Source organism: Hypanus sabinus, chromosome 28, assembly GCF_030144855.1.
Source record: "Hypanus sabinus isolate sHypSab1 chromosome 28, sHypSab1.hap1, whole genome shotgun sequence".
In the NCBI taxonomy this organism is placed as follows: Eukaryota; Metazoa; Chordata; class Chondrichthyes; order Myliobatiformes; family Dasyatidae; genus Hypanus; species Hypanus sabinus.
Genome location: NC_082733.1, coordinates 20,626,442 through 20,649,587, shown reverse-complemented (window position 1 = coordinate 20,649,587; position 23,146 = coordinate 20,626,442). Strand labels below are relative to the sequence as shown.

Sequence of the window (23,146 nt, the reverse complement as noted above, 5' to 3'; positions counted from 1 at the left end):
TAACTTGTGGAGTCTCATTAACTGAACATTTCTAAAGTCCAAAGGGAGCTGAATAGGTATCCAAAAGAAAAGAGTTTACAGGACTATGGGGAAAGAACATCAGTGCGGGATGAGTTAGATTGCAGTTAGATAGAGGAGCACTCAGTGGACTAAACAATCTCCTACTGTCCTGCAATCACTCAATTACTTTGTGAACTGTATCACTTTATAGTTTGGTTGTAGTCAGAGAACTGCTGGCACTTCTTGACAGGTCAGTGTACTTATAACATCATAGAGCCACTTTTGTGCCGTGCTGTCCAACATCTGTGAATGCTCTTTACTGTTGTTAGAGTGCCTCAAAGAAAGCATTTCACCATTCCATTCTGCCCAAACAGAAAAGTCATATGAGAGCCACTCATAAATCCAAAAAGGAATTTAGAAGAAACCTCCTTAATCAAAGTGACTGGAATGTGGAATTTGCGCAGGAAGCAATTAAGGTAAGGAAAGAATAGACTAGCACATGAAAGAGAAAGGGATAGTTGAAGAGGGGGGTAAGAGGAGCTGTACCAAATGGCTGTTTTCTGTGTTGTGCATTTTGTTTAGTGCTTTAAAGAAAACCTGCAGGCCTCTTCAGCAAATCTTCATCTGCTCCTTTGCGCACTGCTATGCACTTCACAGATGGATTTGCAAACCATAAGTGTTTAATGCTGATTAAGTGGCTTGTTTGATGCCTAAAGTGGGTTCAGCAGCATTATTCCAGGTGCTGTCTAATTGCTTATCAGTTGCAAGTGCATTCATATGACATCAATCTGGCAAAAATATCACTTTTCAAAGTCATGCAGTTCTCTGGGCTTGCAGGAAAATAGAAGCTCTGTTTTATCATATTTTCTGTATTTGTTGAAGGTTTTTTTACACTGTTAGCTGTGGCTCAGTTGGTAGCACACTTGCCTCTGAGCCATGGGTTTGTGGGTTGAAATGTTGATCCACAGACCGCTGACTCTCAGATGAAATATTGAGGAAGTGCTGCACTCTCCACAGTGCATCTTTCAAATGAGTAAAGTTAAGGCCTGGACTGTTCATTAAAGAGACAATAAAAGATTCCTTGCCACAATTACAAAGAGTGGACATGCAATCTCTTATGTGATGAGCAGTTTTTATCACATAATCAGCATTTAACTATCCCATTATTGTTTTTTGGAGTTGATGTGCTTCTTATAATTTATTAGCAATTATACTTCAACAGTACTTCATTAAAACATTGTGGAAAATTCAAAAGGGCTTTGAAATGAGCAATAAACAGATGGATCTCTTTTTTCACCCAGTGCCTCCTTGTTTAGTAAATGAAGTCTTCTGTATTTTTTCATTGACGAACTGTTGCAGAAGTCCAGCTAGTGATCTCACAGAGAAAGAACAAAATTCAACCAAGTAGGTCAAAGTGTTGTTACCAAATTCTTATCTGAATAGCTGTGTTAGTATTCTTCAGAAATGATACACATCAACAGAAACAAATTCAGAATCAGGTTCATTATCACCGACATTTCTTGTTTTGTGACAGCAGGTCATTGCAATACTTAAAATAAACTATAAATTATAATGATATATATATAGTGCAAAGAGATTAAAAATAGTGAGATACTGTAGTGTTTATGCACTCATCCTACATTCTGAAATCTTTTGGTGCAGTTATTTAAGTTATCCTAAAATATTGAGTATGGGCTCCTGTGCTTCCTCTCTAATGGTAGCAATGAGAAGAGGGCATGTCCTGGGTGGTTAAACTCATAAAGTGTATTTGTAAACTTCATTTTGGCTCTTCTGTTCAAGAAGGTGATTTTTTTTTATATAGCTTGTACCAGTTTTATTCAAGGTGCTCTCTCTCCTGCAGAGTCAGTAATTGTGGGTGAAATATATAACTCTCAAAGCCATGATTCAAGCCCCACCACACAGAGGCAGTTGGGTTGATCTGAGGTGTATCTGTATTTTCTCTCTGCTTGAGCAACACAACTGCAGTCTACCAGAAGTGTTCAATTACTGTTGCCTAGTAACACACTTCAACCCCAAAGGTTACTCTGAATGTCACTATCAAAACACTCACTTTAACATTTTTAAGTCCTAATTATACCACATTTTGACATTAGTGATACTACACTAGCACCAAATATTTAATATTATATTGGCAACTTGACCTCGGAAAAGAGCCTGCTACAAACAGTAGTTGTGCACCCCAGACTGCTGAAGTTAAATAACCTAAACTTAAATAAATATAAATCTGCCAGGCAATTGTATCATATTTAAATTTCAAGTACTGAACAATCAGATCGCCTCTGTTGAAAACTGAGCTGGCAGATGGAGCCACACTCTATTAATTAATCATTCACAGAAAAATCTCTGATTCCTCCATTATTGACAGGTGAGTGGTATCATTGCAACTTCTAACAGAGTCTAATCCCAGGAATCTCCTCAGTCTGACATTGGCAGCACCAGCACAACTAAAGGTTTTTCCATGCTCTACTACTCTGTAAACTGGTGAGGGATTGTTTATTTGTAAGGTGGCAATAAAAATTTGTTTTTACTTTGCTAGAATATGATTGTAATTATATTGTTGTTATGGAAAGTTTGTGGCTGTCAGAGTTTATTTGAGCAAAATAATATGGAAAGCAGTGTCTGAATAAAAGATATGAAATTTAAATCAAAGATTTTCAGGATATATTTATCATACAATATATTTTATGATTATGCGATAGCACTAGATTTCTTTTTACATATGGCCCAAATGGTGCACTTAGTCACATGTTCCTATCATGTGTTGTATATACTTCTGTGAAATAATAATTGGTAATTTCTTTTTATTGTTGTTATCAAAGCGTTGAGGAAATACGTATATGTTACAAATGTTAATAGCTCGAGAACAAATGGCAGGAAAACTTGCATAATTGTACTCTGTACCATTAAGACAGATGTTTGCATATCCAGGATCCACCCAAACTTTTATTAGATAATTAAGACTAACTCTGTGCTGTAGAACTGAGTGGGTGCTGCACCATTAGAATGGCAATCATCTGTTAGAAAACCCAGGAATGGACAGCCTACTCAAACATTAAAGATACAACAGTATTTAGAAAATAAAGGATCTTGACTCTTTGTACATAATTTCATTTATTATTATTATTTGAATTTGAACAGTTCATCTTCTTTTGTGCGTTGGCTATTTGTTCATCTTTATTTGTGTGTAGTCTTTCATTGATTCTATTCTGTACCTTTGTATCTATTGTGAATGCCTGCAAGAAAATGAGTCTCAGGGTAGTATAATGTGCCATATACATACTTTGATAGTAACTTTACTTTCAACTTTGAGAATAACTTGGAAGTCTGTGAATTATTTGAAACAATGTTTCATTGATAATTTTTTAAAAAGCCAATTTATTACTAAAATTATTGATAATCAGCCTCTGAAGTGTGCAATAGCAGAATTATATACATTTGTTGGCTTTAGATAAGGCTACATGGAAGCACTTTTTTCTTAGAAAGTTTGGTTGTAGTCTTAAGCTGGGGCTTCAAAGTTAAAAGCAAAATTTATTATCAGAGTACATATGTGCCAACACATACAGCCCCGAGATTCTATTTCTGTGGGCATACTGAGTAAATCTATAGAACAGGAACTGTGAACTGTAAACAAGCTGTGATAATGCAGATAATAAATAAATAGCAATAAATAACAAGCATGAAATAACAAGATAAAAGAATCCTTAAATGGCTGTAGTTCTCCCCTTTTGTTCAAGAGTTTGGTCATTGAGAGCTAGCAACTCTTGCTGAACCTGGTGCTGCAAGTTCTGAGGCTCTTGTACCTTCTACCTGTTGGTAGCGGTGAGAAAAGAGCGTTGCCTGGGTGGTGAGTATCTTTGATGATGGATGCTGCTTTCCTACAACAGTGTTTCATGTAGACATGCTCAATGGTTGAGAGGGTTTTACCTGTGAATTACTGGGTCAAATCCTCTACTTTTTGTAGGATTTTCCACTCAAAAGCATTGGTGTTCCCATACCAGGCTGTAAGCGCATTTTACACCACACCTCTATAGAAGTTTGCCAAGGTTTTTGATGACATGTTGAATCTCTACTGGCTCCTGCAGAATTAGAGGTACTGTTGTGCTTTCATCACAATTATATTAATATGACAGGCCCTCTGAGATAGTAATACCCAGGAATTTAAAATTACTGACCCTCTCCAATTCTGATCCGCTGATGATTACTGACTCATAGACCTCTGTTTTCCCTCTTATGAAGTCTATTATCAGTTCCATAGTCTTATTGACATTGAGTGAGAGGTTATTGTTGTTACACCACTCAGCCAAATTTTCAATCTCACTCCTGTATGCTGATTCAACACCACCTTTGATAGAGCCCACAGTTCTTCAGGTAGAGGACATCAATCCTATGCTGGTGATGTGATCACTAAATTTCTGGACTACTGATCCAGAAGCCTGGACTATCAATCCAGAGGCCTGCAAGCAAATTGTACCATGCAGCTGTGAATATAAGTCCAGTTAATAATTTACTGTTCAAAGTAAATCTATTATCAGATTACATATATACAACCCTGAGATTCATTTTCTTGCAAGAGACACAAAGGAAGCAATGGAAGACCACACCCAAAACGACAAACAACAATGTGCAAAGGGCAACAAACTGTCCATGTATGAAAGAGAAATAATAATAAATAAGTCAGCAATAAATATTGACAACATGAGATGAAGATTCTTTAAAAAAGAGCCCATCTGTGGGAACTGTTCAGTGATGGGGTGAGAGAAGTTGAGTGGAGTTATCCCCTCTGTTTCAAAAGTTTGATGGTTGAGGGATTAAAACCCGTGAGAAGTACTGATGACAGCATTAAAACTAAACACATCTTGTTCACCGGAGTTCCTCAGCAAGAAACTTATTGCCTTTTCCTGGTCTGGTCTATGTCTGTTTGGCTGAGCCCTGTGAAATGAACCAGGAGGCTGTTTTAAGGATAACTTAAGATGGGCCTTGCCAGATCAAGGAAAAGTACCAACAAACAAAAGTAAGGCAACTTCTTTTACATACTGGCAATTATTTATTCATTGAGACAACAAAGAAAAAGAAATTCTGGCACTGCTAGTTAAAATGATCAAGCTAGCTCCCAGGTTACTTACTTACATAGCAACAATACTTCATGGGCTATAAAGCATTTCATGACATCATGATTATGAAATTTTCTCCAGAAGTACTGAACTTTCTATTGCTCCGAATAGTTTCAAAAGCATTTCACTAACCTGGACTGAGCAAGGTATCAGGATGCTGTCTAATCTGAACCTGAACCACTTTAATTTGGGTTGTCTTCCACTTAAATGTTATTGTTTGGCTTCTGTAGTTCAGTGTCATAATTTATCAGTGCTTTATTCGAAGTATCTAGTGTTTGAGCAATTTTCCCTTTTGCTGGTATTTCCCTCTGCGGAGCCACTCATGCTTCATTTAACATATTGCCAATACTTACAACATGAGCTAAACCTGTAGACCCCTGTGGACTGGAGAGGCCTGTAGTTGGTGATCAGGTACCGAAGCATTACCTCTTGAAGCACCTCCACACAGCACATGCAGCTAAATGTCAATTTCATTGTTTTTAAGTGAAAATCGACTACAAATAGATGAACTTGCTTCATCATCATCATTATGTGCTGTGACGTATAACACGGGTAATCATGATCCTCCATTACTATGATTGTTCTTGGAAGATTTTCTACAGAAGTGGTTTGCCATTGCCTTCTTCTGGGCCGTGTTTTTACAAGATGGGTGACCTTAGCCATTCTTCAGAGACTGTCCGCCTGGCATCAGTGGTAGCACAACCAGGACTTGTGGTATGGATTAGTACCAATTTGTTTAAATGAATTAAATGTGAAATGTTAATTTTCAAAAAAGATAAACACATTTATTTGAAGTACTTTATATATAAGCACTTAAAACTTCTGTCAGTTAATTAACTAAAATTGTATAATTACGGTGAAATAAACAAAAAAAACACTGAACATATTTTTAATGAATATTTGGAGCCACTTTCAAATTAATGGGACCAAACATTAAATTAAATTGTATCTGGTCCTTCAACTGAGTAAGACACAAAATACTGCTGGCTCATCAGAATTTTCCTCACATTCACATGGAAATCTGAAGTGTCTTGATGTGTACATGGAAGATAGATATTCTCTCTGAAAGCAATGGATCGTCATCAGCATGATCTGGCTTATAATTTTTTGACAAATACATAACTAAGATTTAAATTAGTAGTTTCGTAGGTCAATGAGAAATAAATCAGTATAAATAACCTAAGTAACACAATGTGTTTTCTCATCCTTCAGTCAGCATTTTCAATGTCCAAAGTAAATCTATTATCAAACTACATATTTCTTGTAAGCATGAAATTCATGATATTTATGGGCATTCAAGCAGTGTGCAAAAGACAACAAACTTTGCAAATACAAAAAGAAAGAAATAATAATAAGAAATAAATATTGAGAACATGAGGTGAAGTATCCTTGCAAGTGAGTCTGTAGGTTGTGGGAACATTTCAGTGGTGGGGCAAGTGAAGTTGAGTGAAGTTATCCCCTTTAGTTCAAGAGCCTGACGGTAGGAGGGAAATAACTGCTCCAGAACTTGGTAGTGTGAGTTCTAAGGCTCCTGTAACTTCTTCCTTATGACAGCAGCATGCTGCTCTCCAATAACCTTCTCTCTATATTTAGTGCATTCACTGTGCTCTGAAGAGCGCTTGCTCCAGATTCTCTTGATATCGAAATGCATCATGCCTACCTTCAACAAAATCTGAATAGTGTTTGGATTTGACTAGCAGCTGAATTTACAATTAAGTCACATGACCTCCAACAACAGCAATCTCCAAGGTAAGGACCTCTTATTATTTGTAATTGGATTTTTTATGTTTGAATCACCCATAATCAACGTCCCAGGAATTACCATTGACCAGAAACTTGAGAGGCTCATCTTCCGATATGCTGGATTTCTAAACAGTATGTAAAATGCTGAGTATTCATGAGCAATGATTCAACTCTTTCACTCTTCAAACCCTTTTTATATCCTCTAAGCATAATTTATCTGTATGAAGGCTACGTTTATATTTCCTTGATAAATCCAGATGCATCAATAACAAGAAGCATCCCTTCCAACCCTGATCATATTCACGCCATCTCCCATCAAGGCTGCAGATCTTATTACTTACAAAGTCCACAGTAGCAACTTTCATGACTTCCCCTACAGTACACCACAATCATATAATCTAGAAGGACAAGGATAGCAGTCTGCGAACAGCAACACCTACATGTTTCCATCAAACCAGAGACCATCCTAACAAGGAAGTATTTTATTGTAACCATCATAGAAAGTAATTTTAAATCCTGGAAGTGGATGACTTCACGATAAATACCATAGCTGTTTAACAATGAAATCTTCGACACAAGGAAGTCGGAAATGGACAATGAATGCATACTTACCAGTAATACTCACATCTTTTGAATCAAAATATATGTCAGAAAAACTGACAGTGAATTATCATGAAGCAACCATAGTTACATTCTCATGGTTATTAGATATCTCTCTGCACTTTTGTTCAGCCCCATTCAGTTCATTCAATTCTGTAAGTTTGCTTTGCTCTCCTGTGTCATTCAAGTCTGATCACAGTTTAAGACATTGGCAGCACAAGTTTTAATTGCTCAAACAGGCAGGTGCATAAATTTACTTGCAAGCCTTGTGGAGAACATTAGCCAAATATTATCTTTCCAAATAGAAGCAATGTGAAAACAACCACAGTTAATGCAGATGTATTGATCACAAAGAGAGACTAACTTGTATGTGACAGCACAAATAAAAAAGCATCACACTCACACTGATCTGTAAGAACAATTCTGGGCAGCTTGGGCAGATTCTGCATCTTGGATGATATTTAACTTGGCTGAAGGTTAGGAAACAAAAAAAAATTTAAAAGTCCACATGTAAAATCAATTTGAAAGCTTGTCTGCAATGTGATACATTTCATGGAAAATTACTATCACCCAGCTTTTTTAAAAGTGCATATTTAATGGGTATATAAATTGTGGTTGACTGAATAAATAGCTTGCACATTGTTTTGGATTTGTTAAGTACAGTGATTTCAAGAAAGCTCTCTTCCCACTAAGCACTACACAAGTTTGTTTAAAAGTGCACAATTTATAACTTTGATGTACTACAGCAATGATGTGCCTTTACATGGCTCTTTCATAAAATACTTAATAATTTCACTTTATCTGAATATCTGCACCAGATCATTCATCTTTTATTCCTTTGAGAATACCATAGGCAATGTGTGTTCATTATATGAGTCCATCTCACACATGGATTGAAGAAACACATTGTAATTGCTGTGAATGAATAAGGACTCCTGCATAACACAGCTACTTTTGATGTCCTAAGCTGATATGTTTAACCAAAGAAACAGATATTTCATAGTATTTGTGGAATATGTTTATATTCCTGACATTGAATTTTCTCTCTGACAATAGATGCTGTGTTGCAATAATTAGAGATTTCCTTGTTGAAAGCTTCCTTTGTGGGAGCTTGCATGAAAATCCCACATATAATTTTATCCCCTTTCCTAATACCATGATTTTCTAATCATTACCTAACAAAGCCAGAACAGCACATAACAAAACATATTATTTTCCTCCTTACTTTAAAAGAGAAGTAAAACCAGACGAGATTAGCGTGCACTTTAATAGGAGTCTTTAAAATTAAGAGGGAGTTTGATAGAGTAGGCACAAGAAAATGATTCCAGTTGTGGGGAACACTAAAAGAAAGGGGGTGGGTGGTTGAATGTAACTTGTAATGAGAAGTTGGAAAAACCCTCTACTTAGAGAGTAATGAAATTGTGGAATTCAAGTAAACCATCCCAAGGAGAGGTTAAGGCAAGTACCATCAAGTGAAAGCAAAATAATTACTAAGGGAGAAGGAAGTAGATCATTGTAATTAAATTAGATAAAGGCAAATCTGAGAATATTCACTTTGAAAATAAACAATGGCTTGGGACAAATCATGAAAATGAATGTAAGAAAATGGAGTAAGAGTAGGTTGGTTCTGGCCTTCAAGCCAATAAGATCATGACTGGTCCAGTCTTAGCCTCAGCACCGCTTTCCTGCTCTTTCATATACACTTTGTCTATCAGTGACTACCTTGAATATATTTTCAAAAATTCCACTTCACACTTCTCTAGGTTGGGAAATTCCACAGAGATTTACAATCCTCTAGGCTGGGGTTCCCGATCTTTTTTTATGCCATGGAACCCAATCATTAGTTGTGGGGTCAGTGGACCCTAGGTTGGGAACCCCTGCACTGAAAGAAGGAGCTCCTTCTCATCATGGTTTTAAATGGCTTATCAGCATTCTGAAAAACACACCTAAAGTACTGAGGAACTCAGCAGGTCAGCTACATCTATGGAAAGAAATAAAGGGTCCACATTTCAGACAGAAAACCTTCATTTTGACTCTTCACCCCTTTCCACAGATGCTGCCTGACCTGCTGAGTTCCTCCGGCATTTTGTCTGTGATGCTCTGGACTTCCAGTATCTTCAGAATCTCTTTTGATTACCCTTATTCTGAACATGCCCCCCACCCCTTTTTCTAGATATCCAGCCTCCAAGCATCTTCTCAATATACAACATGTTGATCTATCTCTGATTCTTGCATGTTTCAATAAGATCACCTATCATCCCAGTAAAAAGTCTAATGTATCTTATCTGCACTGTTTCTAATGCAAGTAGTTGCATACATAAAGATGGAGAATAAGACCACGTAGAATACTCCAGATGCAATCCAAGTAGAGTACTGTAAAATTCCATCAGATCTCACTACTTTTATTGTCCATACTCCTTGAAGTAAAGGCCAGCCCTCTATGAGTCTTCCTAATAACATGTTGTGACTGCATTCTGTCTTAACTTTAGATTCTATTGTGCAGCAGTATTTTGTGGTCTTAATTGATTAAAATCATAATCTGCTTTTTCATTCTTCCTTTAAAGATGCATAATCTCACATTTTCTAATAGTATACTCCATTTCCAGCACCTTGATCTCCTATGGAACCTACACACATCACTTTAACCAAAGTACATGGGTAAGTTCCATATCCGGGCAAGGCTCCAACCCACTTGCCTCTCAATTTACTTTGGCATCATCCACCAATGTGGCTACACTATACTTCAGAATCAGAATCAGATTTATTGTCACTGACTTAAGTTGTGAACTTTTTTTCATGACAGCAGTGGTCATAGAGCAGTCCTCACAGAAACGTTAGCCCGCGCTGAAATAACGTTCTGCCTAGCCCCATTGCCCTACACCTGAACAACAGTAAAGTGCAGACATAACAAGTTACAATAAAAATAACGAAATAAATTCCTTAATTGTGACCACTAAGATTGCAAAGAGCTGAGGCCCCTACATTGTTCCCTGAACAAACAATTATCCATTTGTCCTGACTCCCTATTTCTTTTTGAATTACTCAGTACTCTATCTATGACAAGATATTATCCTTCACACCATGTACTTTGTGCAGTAATTTGTATATTTTATCACAAACAAGAGAAAATCAACAGGTGCTAGATATCTTTTCCATAGAAGTGTTTGCCCGAAATGTTGACTATACTCTTTTCCATAGATCCTGCCTGGCCTGCTGAGCTCCTCCAGCATTTTGTCTGTGTTGTATATATTATCAATTCACTTCTGGAAATCCAGGTACACTACATCTATTGATTCCTCTTTCTTCACCTTGTTTGTTACATTGTCCAAAGAAAATGTGTCAAACATGACTTCCCGTTCATCAAACCACATTGACATTGCTTGATCAACTCATAATTTTCTAAAAATCCTGTTATTACATCAATTGTAAAGGATTCCTGCATTTTCCCAATGACAGCTGCTGATCTAATTGGCCCACTCTTGCGCTGAACATTCAATCTAATACTATATAAAACCCAGATGAATGGCACAAGCAAATAAATTGCTCATTTAACGCTCTATGAATGCTTTTCACCCATTGCATCTATAATCCTTCAGTAAGAATAACATTCCAACAGTGTATCCGGGATCTAGAAGCCGTTGGTTTTAACAAGGACCAAGAGCTATTAAAGTGCTTAAAACTAAGAGCTGGGGCAATAAAATCCTTCATCCTTTCCACATATTGGCAGTTTTTGGTTTCCTGTGCTTTAGACTTGTATTATTTGTTTTTTTATAAAACTGAGATTATATTTTGTATTGACAATCATGGAATTGCTTGTTGGCTTTTTGTTGAGAATTATTAAATAGTTTCAATGAGTAGGTACGAGAAACAGACTTATGTGATTTTTAGATGGCACCAGTGGCCTTATAGAATGAAATAATATGAAACATTGCATACTGTTGTAATCCATATTGAGCAATATCACCAGATCTCATTAGATGGTTCAACATCCCTTCTGAAAGACATCAACTCAGATACTTCAGCAGCCCTGCAGGTCTTTGCTGGATTCTCAGTCTAGAATTCATGTTGAAGTCTCTGAAGTTAAACTTGAACAATGCAAAGTCTAAAAAGCTCCCTCTGGACTCGACCTGAAAATCTTCACTGAAGTGACTTGTTCTTGCCTTACACATCAAAAAATGACAAAATAAATATGTATTAAAATAATTGGGAAGCAACTCCACAGATATCCAGTTCCTATATATTTTCAACCAATCTAAAATTTAAGAGTGTTATACATGTGTTTGAGCTCAAAGTTCTTCAAAGTTTGGAGTGCTGTAGGAGTCCACCAATGAAAAATAGTATTGTACCTGAAACTCAGGTGCTGAAGAGGAATTGCACTTTTGATGCAGCGCATCATCTATCCTCTGTTTATTCTACCACTGCTGAGTGGTAATAGTAAACTAGGCTGGTTTAGTTCATAAGTTGCTGGCTGAGAAATGAGAGTGATGTCCAGCTGGAATTCAAGGGTTACAGCCTTGATCAGTAGACGTTGAATCAGCGGCCATTGAATCCCAATGGCTAGGTATCGACTGCTGGGAATGTACGGGCAATCTCTGAATGGTGGGTGGGGCTGGGGGTGATTCATGGTCACAGTTAGGTGTGGAGAATAACCACAAGAAGTAACATTAGTACTTAATTGCACCTACCTGAAACTGATTTCCAGAGCTGGACTGCTAGGACTGCTTTTGAGTTCATTTTGTTTAGGACTTCCCATGAGAGGTGTCAGTTATGTGCTCTCCAAATTAACCAAGCTCACAGTGAAGCTTATAGAATTAACATCCAGATTCCACACCACTGAATGCTACGTCCTCAATGCAATAGCGTTTCAAATACACAGCACCCCAGAAGAAAAATGTGATCTGTATTCTGAAGAAATTCTATAGGAGAGTGCATGTGAGCTTTACGTTGTGCAATAGACTTTCTGGCCCAATATTTGTACATGCATATTCACACTGAACATTCATCCTGAAATAACTAATGAGGTTTGTTGTGCTTCTAACTGAAAAAGCACCACCAGATAAAATTATTGTGCTGATAGTATATGAATGGGTGATAATGGTTCCCTTGCATGCAGACTGAACTATTACTTGTATCTAATTCAATTTTTAATATGGCTAGCAGTGATAAAGGTGAGTAAAAGCACCACTTAGCACCACATTGCATGGATCTCTCCACTTGAGCACTGTATGATCTGTTATCAGCAACACCTTTTAATGATTGTCACTGTGAAATATCACTGGAAACCAAGCAGAAAATTTAAATACACTCTTTCTTCTGATTGAGAAATCAATGCAGATTTGGAAGTGCTTGAAATCTTTGAACAAAAAAAATACACATATTATAACTTACGTTGGTTTGAAACTGTCATTTCCTTTTGCTCATTTTGTTCAGTTTTTCTTACAGCCTAATGCATTCAAACCATTACATTTTGTCAAGTGATATCGAACAGCATAATATCAGGATCAGGGGTCAAGGTTATCACCACAAACTAACTAAGAAACCTGTGCAGTTAATTTTTCCATATTTATATTTCAAACTGGAGTTAGGTAACTGTATATTATAGAGAAGTACATTGTAGCATTCTTGAAATAAATCAAATATTGCAAATTTGAGATTACAGTGATGTTGCATTTGTCAAAGCTTTAAACTGCCTTCAATCAGAGGAAAATTTAAGATCTTACTGATATCCATAATGCGCACCTGTAATTTAAAACAGACTTTTAAATGTTTCCCCTTGTGTCACTGGTTTACAATTAATAAAGGAAGTTATATTCTGGTAGTTCACCGTAAAATTAATTATACTACCCACCGCTGCCTGTAAGGAGTTGGTATGTTCTCCCCGTCAATGCATGGGTTTCCTTCAGCTGATCCAGTTTCTTCCCACTGTCCAAATTCATACCGGTTGGTAGGTTAATTGGGCATTGTAATGGGCTCATGATTAGGTTAGGATTAAATTGGGGAATTGCTGGGCAGTGCAGCTTCGAAGGACCAGAAGGGCCTATTCCATGCACTATTTCAATAAATAAATACTTAAAAGGTTACATTATCAGGATTTGAATGTAATTACGAAAGAAGTGTCATTTATGTGTATCATGCAATACAATGTAAAATCCATTAAACTCACATCTTTTATGTCTCAAAAAACATCATCATATAACTCATTTACACATTTTACAAAAACTCAGAAAATTCCAGTATTTAGTAACAAGTGCATTTATGAACTAGCCTTTTAAGTGATTTTTAGATCGCTATATTAAATGCTTATATATTTCTTTCCTGCAGCTCTTTGGGTCAATGTCTCTCTTTCATGCATTAGTTATTATCTTGTTACACAAATATCTATTCAGTAAAAGAAGCACAGGATGGAATAAATAATATTTATATCTTCAGTACCTAAAGCTGAGGTAGAAAAAACATGAAGTGTATTCTTATGATTAGTCTATATGACAGAGTGTTGTCAGATTTAACAATTCTAAAAATACTAATAACAAAAATAACAACACATCAGCAAATCTTACAGAAATTAATCTGGCATCAGTTCTCAAGCATTGTACTTAAAGAATACAAAGCCACTTTTATTGTTGTCATAGCAGCACACAGCAGAGCAACACACCCTGTGGACCACAATGTTAATCTTCTAGGCCTTGAACTGTATCCTTCTATAAAGGCCGAGCTGTTGGAATTTTTCTTATTTTAAGTTTCTCCATTCCTTTGCCCTTAAACTTTGATGACTCTTCTATCTCTACATGCCCTTTTAGAAAACTTCTAATTCTGCCATTTGCATGCTTTCCTCAAACCATTGGTTGTTGTGTTTTCAAGTATTCAGAGTCTAAAGCCTAGAATTTTCCATCTCAGACATCTGTATCTCCACAGTTAATGGTGATATCTTGAAGAGCATCCACATTGCAGAAGAGAATGTTGTGGAGGTCTTCAAATGCATAAAGCAATATAAAGAGCCAGGATCTGCTTGGATATTGTAGGAAGCTAAGAAGGAAATTGTGGGGTCCCTAGCAGAGATATTTGTATCATCGATAACCACAGAAAGATAGCCAAAAGAATGCAGAGTGGCCTAAGTTGTGTCTTTATTGAAGAAACACTTCATGGAAAAGCCTTGAAACTATAGACTAGTGGGCCTAACTTCACTGGTGGGCAAACTATTGGAAAAGTTTCTGAGAGAAAGGAGTTACATGCATCTACAGAGGCAAGGGATAATTAGAGATCATCAGCATGACTCTGGGCACAGGAAATCATGTTTCACAAATTTGATTGAGATTTTTGAAATGGCAACCAAGAAGATGTAAAAAGACAGAATAGTAGATGCTGTCCACATGAATGACAGCAAGGCCGTTATCAAATACCACATGGTAGGCTGGTCAGGAAGGCTTGATTATATGAGATCCAAAGGCAAACTAGCCAATTGGATATAAAATTGGGTGTTAGGAGACAGAGGGTGATGGTAAAGCACTGATTTTCAGATTGGAGAACTGTGACCAGTGTGTTGCTCAGCCTGAGACCTCTCTTGCCCTGAAAAATAAACTGCTCATTTCCCTCCAGAGCTGCCGCCTGGCCTGCTGAGTTCCTCCTGGATTTTATTTGTGTTACTCCGGAGTTCCAGCATCTGCAGTTTCTCTTGTGTCACCATTGCTGTCTGTAATTTATATTAAAGATTTGGATAAGGATGCAGATGGCGTTGCTAGTTAGTTTCTGGATAACACTAACATTGGTGTATAGTGGACAGGGAATAAGGACATCTAGATTTTCAATGGGATTTTGATCAGGTGGACCAGTAGGCCAAAAGTAGCAAATGGAGTTTAATTCAGATAAATATGAGGTGTTGTACTTTGGTATGACAAACTAGAACAGGACTATGACAGTAAATGGTATTGCCCTGGAGAATGTCGCAGAACAGACATACATAGGGCTACAAGTACACATTTCTTTGAAAATGGTGTTACCACTGGCCGTGGTGGTAACAAGGCCATTTAACATTCAAACAATCTGCTGGAGGAGCTCAGCAGGTTGATCAAATGCTGCTCGACCCATTGAGTCCTCCAGCCAATTGTTTCTAACTCCAGATTCCAGCACATGCAATCTCTTGTGCCTCCAAGGCATTTGGCATGTTTTTTTCCTTCATTGATCAGGATACTGAGTACAGGCGTTGGAGCATCATGTCACAGTTACCAACAGCATTCTTCCAATTGCCCACTAATTAAATCGATACTAAAATGTGAGACAAAGCTCCAAGGGCACGATAGTGTGATTGCAACTGACAGGGCATCTCAGTGATTTTGTCTCCATAAGCATTACAAAGAGAGTAACAAAGAGTTAGATAGATAATAAGTATGATTAATCAGCAAGTCTCCAGGTGCTCTAGGATGAAGTTGCAGAAAAGCAAACAAGTTGGGATAAATTCTTCAGGCTGCCAATGGGAAAGGGTCTCAACATTTATTTCTGATTGGTCATGAATAGATTTCCTCTTCAGTACAAAAATAGATTTTTTTTTGCTTTGGTTTTGATATTCTACATCGGCATGCACGTACAGAGCTGACCACTTCATGGCGGTAGCTCATAACATGGTTACAGTCCCAGTCAGATTGAATTGACAGTGCTAATTTGAAGAGGTAAAATTGGTAGCATACAGCAATGTTCTGAATGGGACATACACAGTAGAAATATGCTACAGAATAATTAGGTGGAACCTGGGACCATTAACCAGAAAAAAAGGTGAACATAAGCTGATCTGGCCAGTACAGTATAACTAATCTCAAAAGCCCTTTCCAATTTCAAATTATCCTCTTAGGATTATACTAAGATTCCTATATTTGATATTTATATAATATTTCCTTTTTAGCACACAGTAGTGGTGTTGTAGTTGAGTAACAAAACTACCAGTTCAAAGACCTGTGTCCAAATTGCATTATGGTCACTGTGAGATTTAAATTCAGTTAATAATCAGGAATTTGCTGCAGCAATAACTGGTATTAATAATGATGGCCACAAAACACTACTGGATTGTCATAGGTTAATGAAGATGAGGAAGAAAACTGCTATCCCTACCAAGACAGGCTTATGTGTAATTTCAGATATCTCCCGTGTGATTGAGACTTAAATGGCCCATGGCCCAACAAGCAATCAGCTTCTAATTGAAAAGAGAAATAATGAAACTGGATGGGTATGACAAAGTCACTTCAAGCCCAGCTGGTCTTGCAAAGCCCTGAGGTCTAAATTGTGAGAGGTGTCCCACAGCCCATTAAGGAACAGGCTGAATCTTACCTGACGCACAATATGTCAGTCTCCACCATCCAATTCCCTGGGTACATTCTTTCCTATCACTACAACAGCACCGTGGACCATCAGTAGCAGCAGAAATATACACCATCGCAATTTGACATCTCCTGGTCCAGCACATCATTGTGACCTTTCTTGCATCATAAGATGAAAAGTGGGATGTTTTGCTGATATAGCATAAATGCAATAATGGTCAATTGTACTGACTACTATTCAGCAGATATTTATACCTGCTTGTACTTAGAACTAGAAAATAGTCACGCATCAGTTCTCCAACATTGTCCAGTTATATTCATGGCACAAGAGAGTCAGATATTGACCATGTCTTTCAAAAGAAGTCTAACACGTTAAACATTGACCTTTAATGACTTTACTTTTATAGAGTCTTCCATTCCTTTTGGGTCATAATTGACAAGAAATGTAACTGGACTGAGTCACTTAAATGTAAAAAGTGCAAGAGTAGATCAGAAACAGGGTACTCTGTGACACGTGACTCACCTCTTGATACCCCCAAATCGTTCCACCATCTACAAAATAAAAGGGAGGAGTGAGCACAAATATTCAACAATTGTGTGGGGATGTGTAGGTCTACTTCCTTGCAGAAATTTGCTGCCACCCAAGACAGAGCAGCAAGTTTGACAGGTTCCGCATTCACCATCCTAAATATTCACTCCTTCCATCATTCACAGCATATGCTATCTTCAAAGTGTACTGCAGTTGGGCACCATGGTAGTACAGCAACTAGCACGACACTAATACAAGTTAACATGAGGCAGTTGGGAGTTCAATCTTGGAGTCCTCTGTAAGAGATCTCGGTACATCCTCCCCTTAACATGTAATGTATTTTCTATATCCTCCCCATGGGATGCATTGGCTTCTCCAAAGACATACTGGGTAGGTTACTTGGCCATTGTAATTGCCCCGCAGTTAGGTTGGGGTTAAATCGGGGTTGTCAGGGTTTGAGCGAAGTGGCTGGAAGGCCCAAGAGCCTATTCCGCGCAGTATCTCTAAATGAATAAAATGATTTGCCTAGGCCACACCAAATCCATAACCAATAACCAAACCAGCAAATACAACTAGGGCAGCAGGTTCGAATGTACACCACCTCTCGCATGTTCCACTCCAATTCGCACACAATTTTGACATAGAAATATATTATTGTTCTTTATCATCAGTGGGTCTAAATCCTGAGCTCCCAATTCAACAGCACTCTTCAGCAGAAGGACTGTAACCATTCAAGAAGGTGGCTGACCACCATTTTCTCAAGAAATGGTAATAACTGCTAGTCCTGTCAGTAATATGTAGATACTAAAACTGAAGATATATGCAGAAAATAATTCACACAACCTGTTGAGTGCAATTGGACCCCAGAAGCAGGTTTATCTAAGCAACGTAAAGTTAAACAATACAAAGTAACCAAGAAAAATATATAAATACCAACAATATTAATGTCATTCATTAATTTCAGGAATCATGTTTTGTCACAAGCATTATGGGATCTTATGATGCAATTTTGGAAACGATTTAATGGAATTTTCTTTTAAATAAGTGAGAGGTTGCTATGTCTGACAACTGACATTGGTCCTTGCATTTCAGGTACTTGAGAATATTTCTACATGCTGGAAAGCAAATGTCAAATGATTATCATTGTGAATGCAAATTATTCAAGTAGCCTTTTATTGTTTGCTGACCATGTATTATTTATATACAAATATGTTATTCTGTCATAAAAATGTTATTTCTTTGCTTCTATTTGATCCCAGTCGATGGAAAGTATTCTAAATTATAGCTCATTCTTTCCTCCCAATTAGCCAATGTCAGCATACAAAAATATTTATATTAGGAATTTTATGCTTTGTCATCAAAAAATTACAAGAAAATACTATCAGTTGCCCCGTTCTTAGGTACATCTGCAAACCTGCTCAAATTGCAAATACCTTAAAGCCAATCATGTAGCAGCAACTCAATGGATAAAAGTATTCAGACATGGTCAAGAAGTTCAATTGTTGTTCAGACCAAACATCAGAGTGGGAAATAAATGGGACCTAAGTGACCTTGACTGTGGAATGATTGTTGGTGCTAGAGGGCTGGTTGGAGTAGATCAGAAATTGCTAATCCCCTGGAATTTTCACACACAACGGTCTCTAGAGTTTACAGAGAATGCTGCGAGAAAAAAAATCCAGTGAGTGGCAGTTCTGTGGATAAAAAAACCCTTTTTAATGAGAGAGGTCAGAAGAGAATGGCCAGACTAGTTTAAGCTGCCAGGAAGATGACGGTAAGTCAAATAAACACACATTATAATAGTGGTAAGCAGAAGAGCATCTCTGAATGTACAACACATTGAACCTTGAAGAGGAAGTGCTACAGCAGCAGAAGACCATGAACATAAGGTAGCTAATAAAATGATCACTGAGTATAGATACCCCATTAACATCTATAATCTTAACTCTTTGGATTCCAGGGAAAAGTATAACAGTGTGTATTGATATTGTAATGGAATATAACTACTGAATATTTAGTCTGACTATGATTCAGATTGAATTGATCTCGATTCAGTAATATAGGGCAATACCTTTCACACAGCCTATTCTAATGACATGTTTCTCAAATTCCTTCCCATTTCTCCCAGTTCTTCCTGTATTTCTCTGCTGCCTCGAAAGCTTTGTAAAGACACAGGTGTGATTGTGTGCTGAAACTCAAGACTGAACTCAAGTCATCCCGTTTTGTTATTTAATATGTTGGCAGATTGGCCCACTGTACACTAACAGATGCAACAGGGATTATTAAAGAAATCCAAGTTTTGTTGCAGGCAGCACAGTAAGTGCCCATTATCCATCATTCCCTCCGTCCCTTGTCACTCATTAAGCTAGCACCAAAATTCAACTAGATTTTAGTACATAAATTATTGGCTGTTCCAATTACCAAGAATTTCAGGAATTTTTTAAATGATGATATTTCTGATTTCTAAGTAGTTTCAGTTTGTCATGTTTCTTCAGTTTTTCATATTGTCACAATCATGTCAATAAATTGAACATGTTTATTAGGCCATATACTGTATTTCAAGAAGATTGGTACATTGCTTGTGAAAGTTAGCTCCTTACAAGATTAAAAAATATTTACGGAATACCATTTGATTTATTTTAATCAATCTGTCCACAATGGTGTGGTTCCCTATTATTGCCTTCAACTGTTTGTTGAGTAACTCCAGTGCACTTTGATTCAAAGTACTTTTGGTGTGATGAAGAACATTATGCTTTTATCTCTATTTCAGCTTAATTTAATGCTTGTATTAATGTATCTTTTTGTTAGTTTGCCAGTGTTCAATTTCAAGCGCATTCAAAATACACATTTTTTAAGACTGACCAATCAGATGCTTATTTCACCATGCAGGTGCATCTTCTGCAAGTCAGAAACCCCTTTGTTCTTCAGTTCTTTCTAATAATGTTGGATCATGTGTGCCTGAGTTGATATCCACTGCCATTGATCTGCAACAGTTTTGAACACTGAGAACTGACTCTGTCGGCTCTAACATTTCCTTCATCCTATGTTATTTTAATGCAAATCACAAAAAACCAATGCCTTTAATTCACAGTTGCCCACAGTAATTTTCATCCACAACAGGTTCAAGTCCACTGTCCCTCCTAAATTTGATATTATTTGTAAATTTTATTTATTTACAATGAATTTCAGAGTCCCTGATGTCAATGTACATTAAAAATGACAGAGACCACAGCGTTGATTTAATTTAATTTAAAGATACAGTACAGACTAGGCCCTTCCAGTCATCCCAGCTATGCTGCTCCAGCAATGCCCAACAACCCTGATTTAAACCTAACCTAATATAAAATGACCAATTCATCTACCTGATATGTCTTTGGACCTTGGGAGAGTACCGGAGCACCTAGGGAAAACTCACGCATTCCACAAAGAGGATTACAGAAGATGCCAGAATTGAACTCCAAACTCCGATGCCCTGAGCTGTACGAGCATCACTCCAATGTTGCCATGGAGACCTGGAGGTTATAAACAGTACTCCTTCCAGACTTAGACATCGTCAACTGTTACTTCCAGTTACTTCCTACAACTTAAAGCTTGAATTCCAATGATTTTGGTTTAATTAGTAATCCTCAGTGTGAACCTTTATCACATGCCTTTTATAATCCAAATAATGTTTTATAATGTTTTCCAACAAATGGAGCAGCTGCATTTTCTCGGCAATTTATGGAAGAGACGTTGCCACAAAAGTCTAACATTGTCAATGTCATTCCTGTAAATGCTAATTATTTGTAGCTAAATGTTGTCTCCATGCTAGCAATGTTACCAAGAAGTGCCTTCTTCACTATAGTCTATTTCCAGAGATGCAGACGGTGAGGAATGCTGTTAGAGGCTACAAGAGGTTATAGATCAGTTGGCAATTTGGAGTAATTCTGAGAAGTTGCAGATGGAATTTAATTCAGAACTTTTGGGAAGTCAAATACAGAGGAAAATATACAATATCAGCACCCTAGGAAGCATTGAAGTGCAGAGGGATCTTGGGGTGCAAGTTAGGGCCAATGGATCTTGGGATGACAGTGGCTATGTATGTTGATAGGGTACAGTTGAAGGCATACAGCATGCGCATGCCTTGATCAGACAAGTTGGCAAGTCATGTTACAGCTGTATAAAGCTTTGATTAGGCCACAATGGAAATATCAGGTATAGTTCAGCTCACCATGCTATTGGAGGACAGTGGCAGCTTTGGAGAGGGTGCAGAAGTTTTCCAGCAGGACGCTACCTGAACTGGATTGTATTGACTATAAAGAGAAGTTGCCAAACTTGAATTGTTTTCTCTGGAGCATTGGCAGCTGAGAGGTGACCCAAAAGAAGTATATAAAATTATGATGAGCAGAGGTAAGTTTGATAGTCAGAGTGGAAAAGTCGAATACTAGAGGGCATGGATTTGAAGTGAGAGGGGAAAAGTTTAAAGAGACGTACAGGACAACTGTCTTACACAGAGGGTGGTAGGTCTCTAAGTACTCTGCCAAGCGAGGTGGTAGGAGCAGATGTGATAGCAATGATTAAGAGCCGTTAAGACAGACACAAGAAGGGAACAGAGAGATGTGCAGGCAAACAGCATTAGTTAGATAATGGTCATGGTCAGCCCAGACATAAAGGGCCAAAGAGCCTGTTCTATGTTCCAACTGAATTTACTTACTGCGAGACTCCTCCAGTCACTTGCAAGAAAATCTTTACTGTCTTGGAGTTATATGTCAAACCTCAAACTGGAAAGAATATGAAAAAAAGATCTTGAACTGTGCTAAGTCCTGGAAAATAGAAAAAAATGATAGATGAACATTTGAAATTAATTTATTTTCTGGGATAAAATAGAATAGATAACTTTGCGATAGAAAAGAAATTAAGAAACATCCAACATTAAGGGCAATCACAGAAAATTAAGATACATATTCAGCATTCTGTAAACAGTTGAATTGTCGGATAATTTCATGTAAAACTGTCCTGGTCAGACTGGACCAGGTATTATTCACAAAATCATCAAAGGAAAACTTCACTGTCCTAGAGAGGTAAATACAACTACAAACCCCTTTAATAATGTTAATATATTGAAAGATTGAATATTTGCTCAAGTTTTATTTTCTGAACCATTCTTCATAGCTTGCACAATCTGATGATTGGAAAATACTCTGATGCTCTCATCAGAGTATTTTGAAACATTCTTTCATGCTGGTAAACATAACAGAGAACTATGATTGTTCTGCAGATAATATTCACATATTCTGAAGTTTTGCATGAGATCTTATTACAGATGTTATTCTACTTTAGTGAATCTCTGCTATCTGTGCTGAGAGGATTTGTAATGCTGTAAAAATGAAAGTGAAGAAAATGTTTTCACTTTACAATTGATAACTAACACAATCAAAGAAGGTATCAAATTAACTATATCCAATATGCACCATTTCTTATAAACTTACAAGACACTTTGGTCTTGTACCTGCTTCCATACACAAGGGCACAGATTCAGCTCTGGCATTTAATTTCCATCTCTCACAATATATTCCCTTATAATTACCAAATTAAACAATACATGTCAGATTATGCCAGCAAATCATAAACACAAGGAAGTCTGGAGATGCTGGAAATCCAAAGCAACACACACAAAATGCTGGAGGAACTCAGCAGGTCAGGCAGAATCTATGGAAGTAAATAAACAGTCAACATTTTGGACTGAGACCCTTCTGCCAGTGTCGACTGATACTGACCAAAGTAAATTTACTTAAACCTCCAAGAGAGAAAGATATTTATTCCTCTTTACTAGGATCAATCTGAGATTAAAGGGAATGGTTGAG

At 37.3% G+C, this 23,146-nt stretch overlaps 1 long non-coding RNA gene across 15 annotated transcripts in view; it reads right to left on the bottom strand.

Moving 5' to 3' along the window:
* Nucleotides 1-2,740: 2,740 nt before the first annotated feature.
* The window catches only part of LOC132382473 (uncharacterized), a 38,137-nt gene continuing 17,731 nt past the window's right edge, over nt 2,741-23,146 (bottom strand). For 6 of the 15 annotated variants that reach the window (XR_009508330.1, XR_009508336.1, XR_009508340.1 and 3 more), the window contains 3 exons: nt 21,997-22,105; nt 17,301-17,329; nt 2,745-11,635 (listed from right to left, as the gene is read on the bottom strand). This is a non-coding gene — a long non-coding RNA (uncharacterized LOC132382473). Of the gene's footprint in view, nt 15,163-17,300; nt 17,330-21,996; nt 22,106-23,146 lie in introns of all 15 variants that reach the window. The other 9 variants (XR_009508331.1, XR_009508334.1, XR_009508341.1 and 6 more) reach the window with 8 other exon arrangements.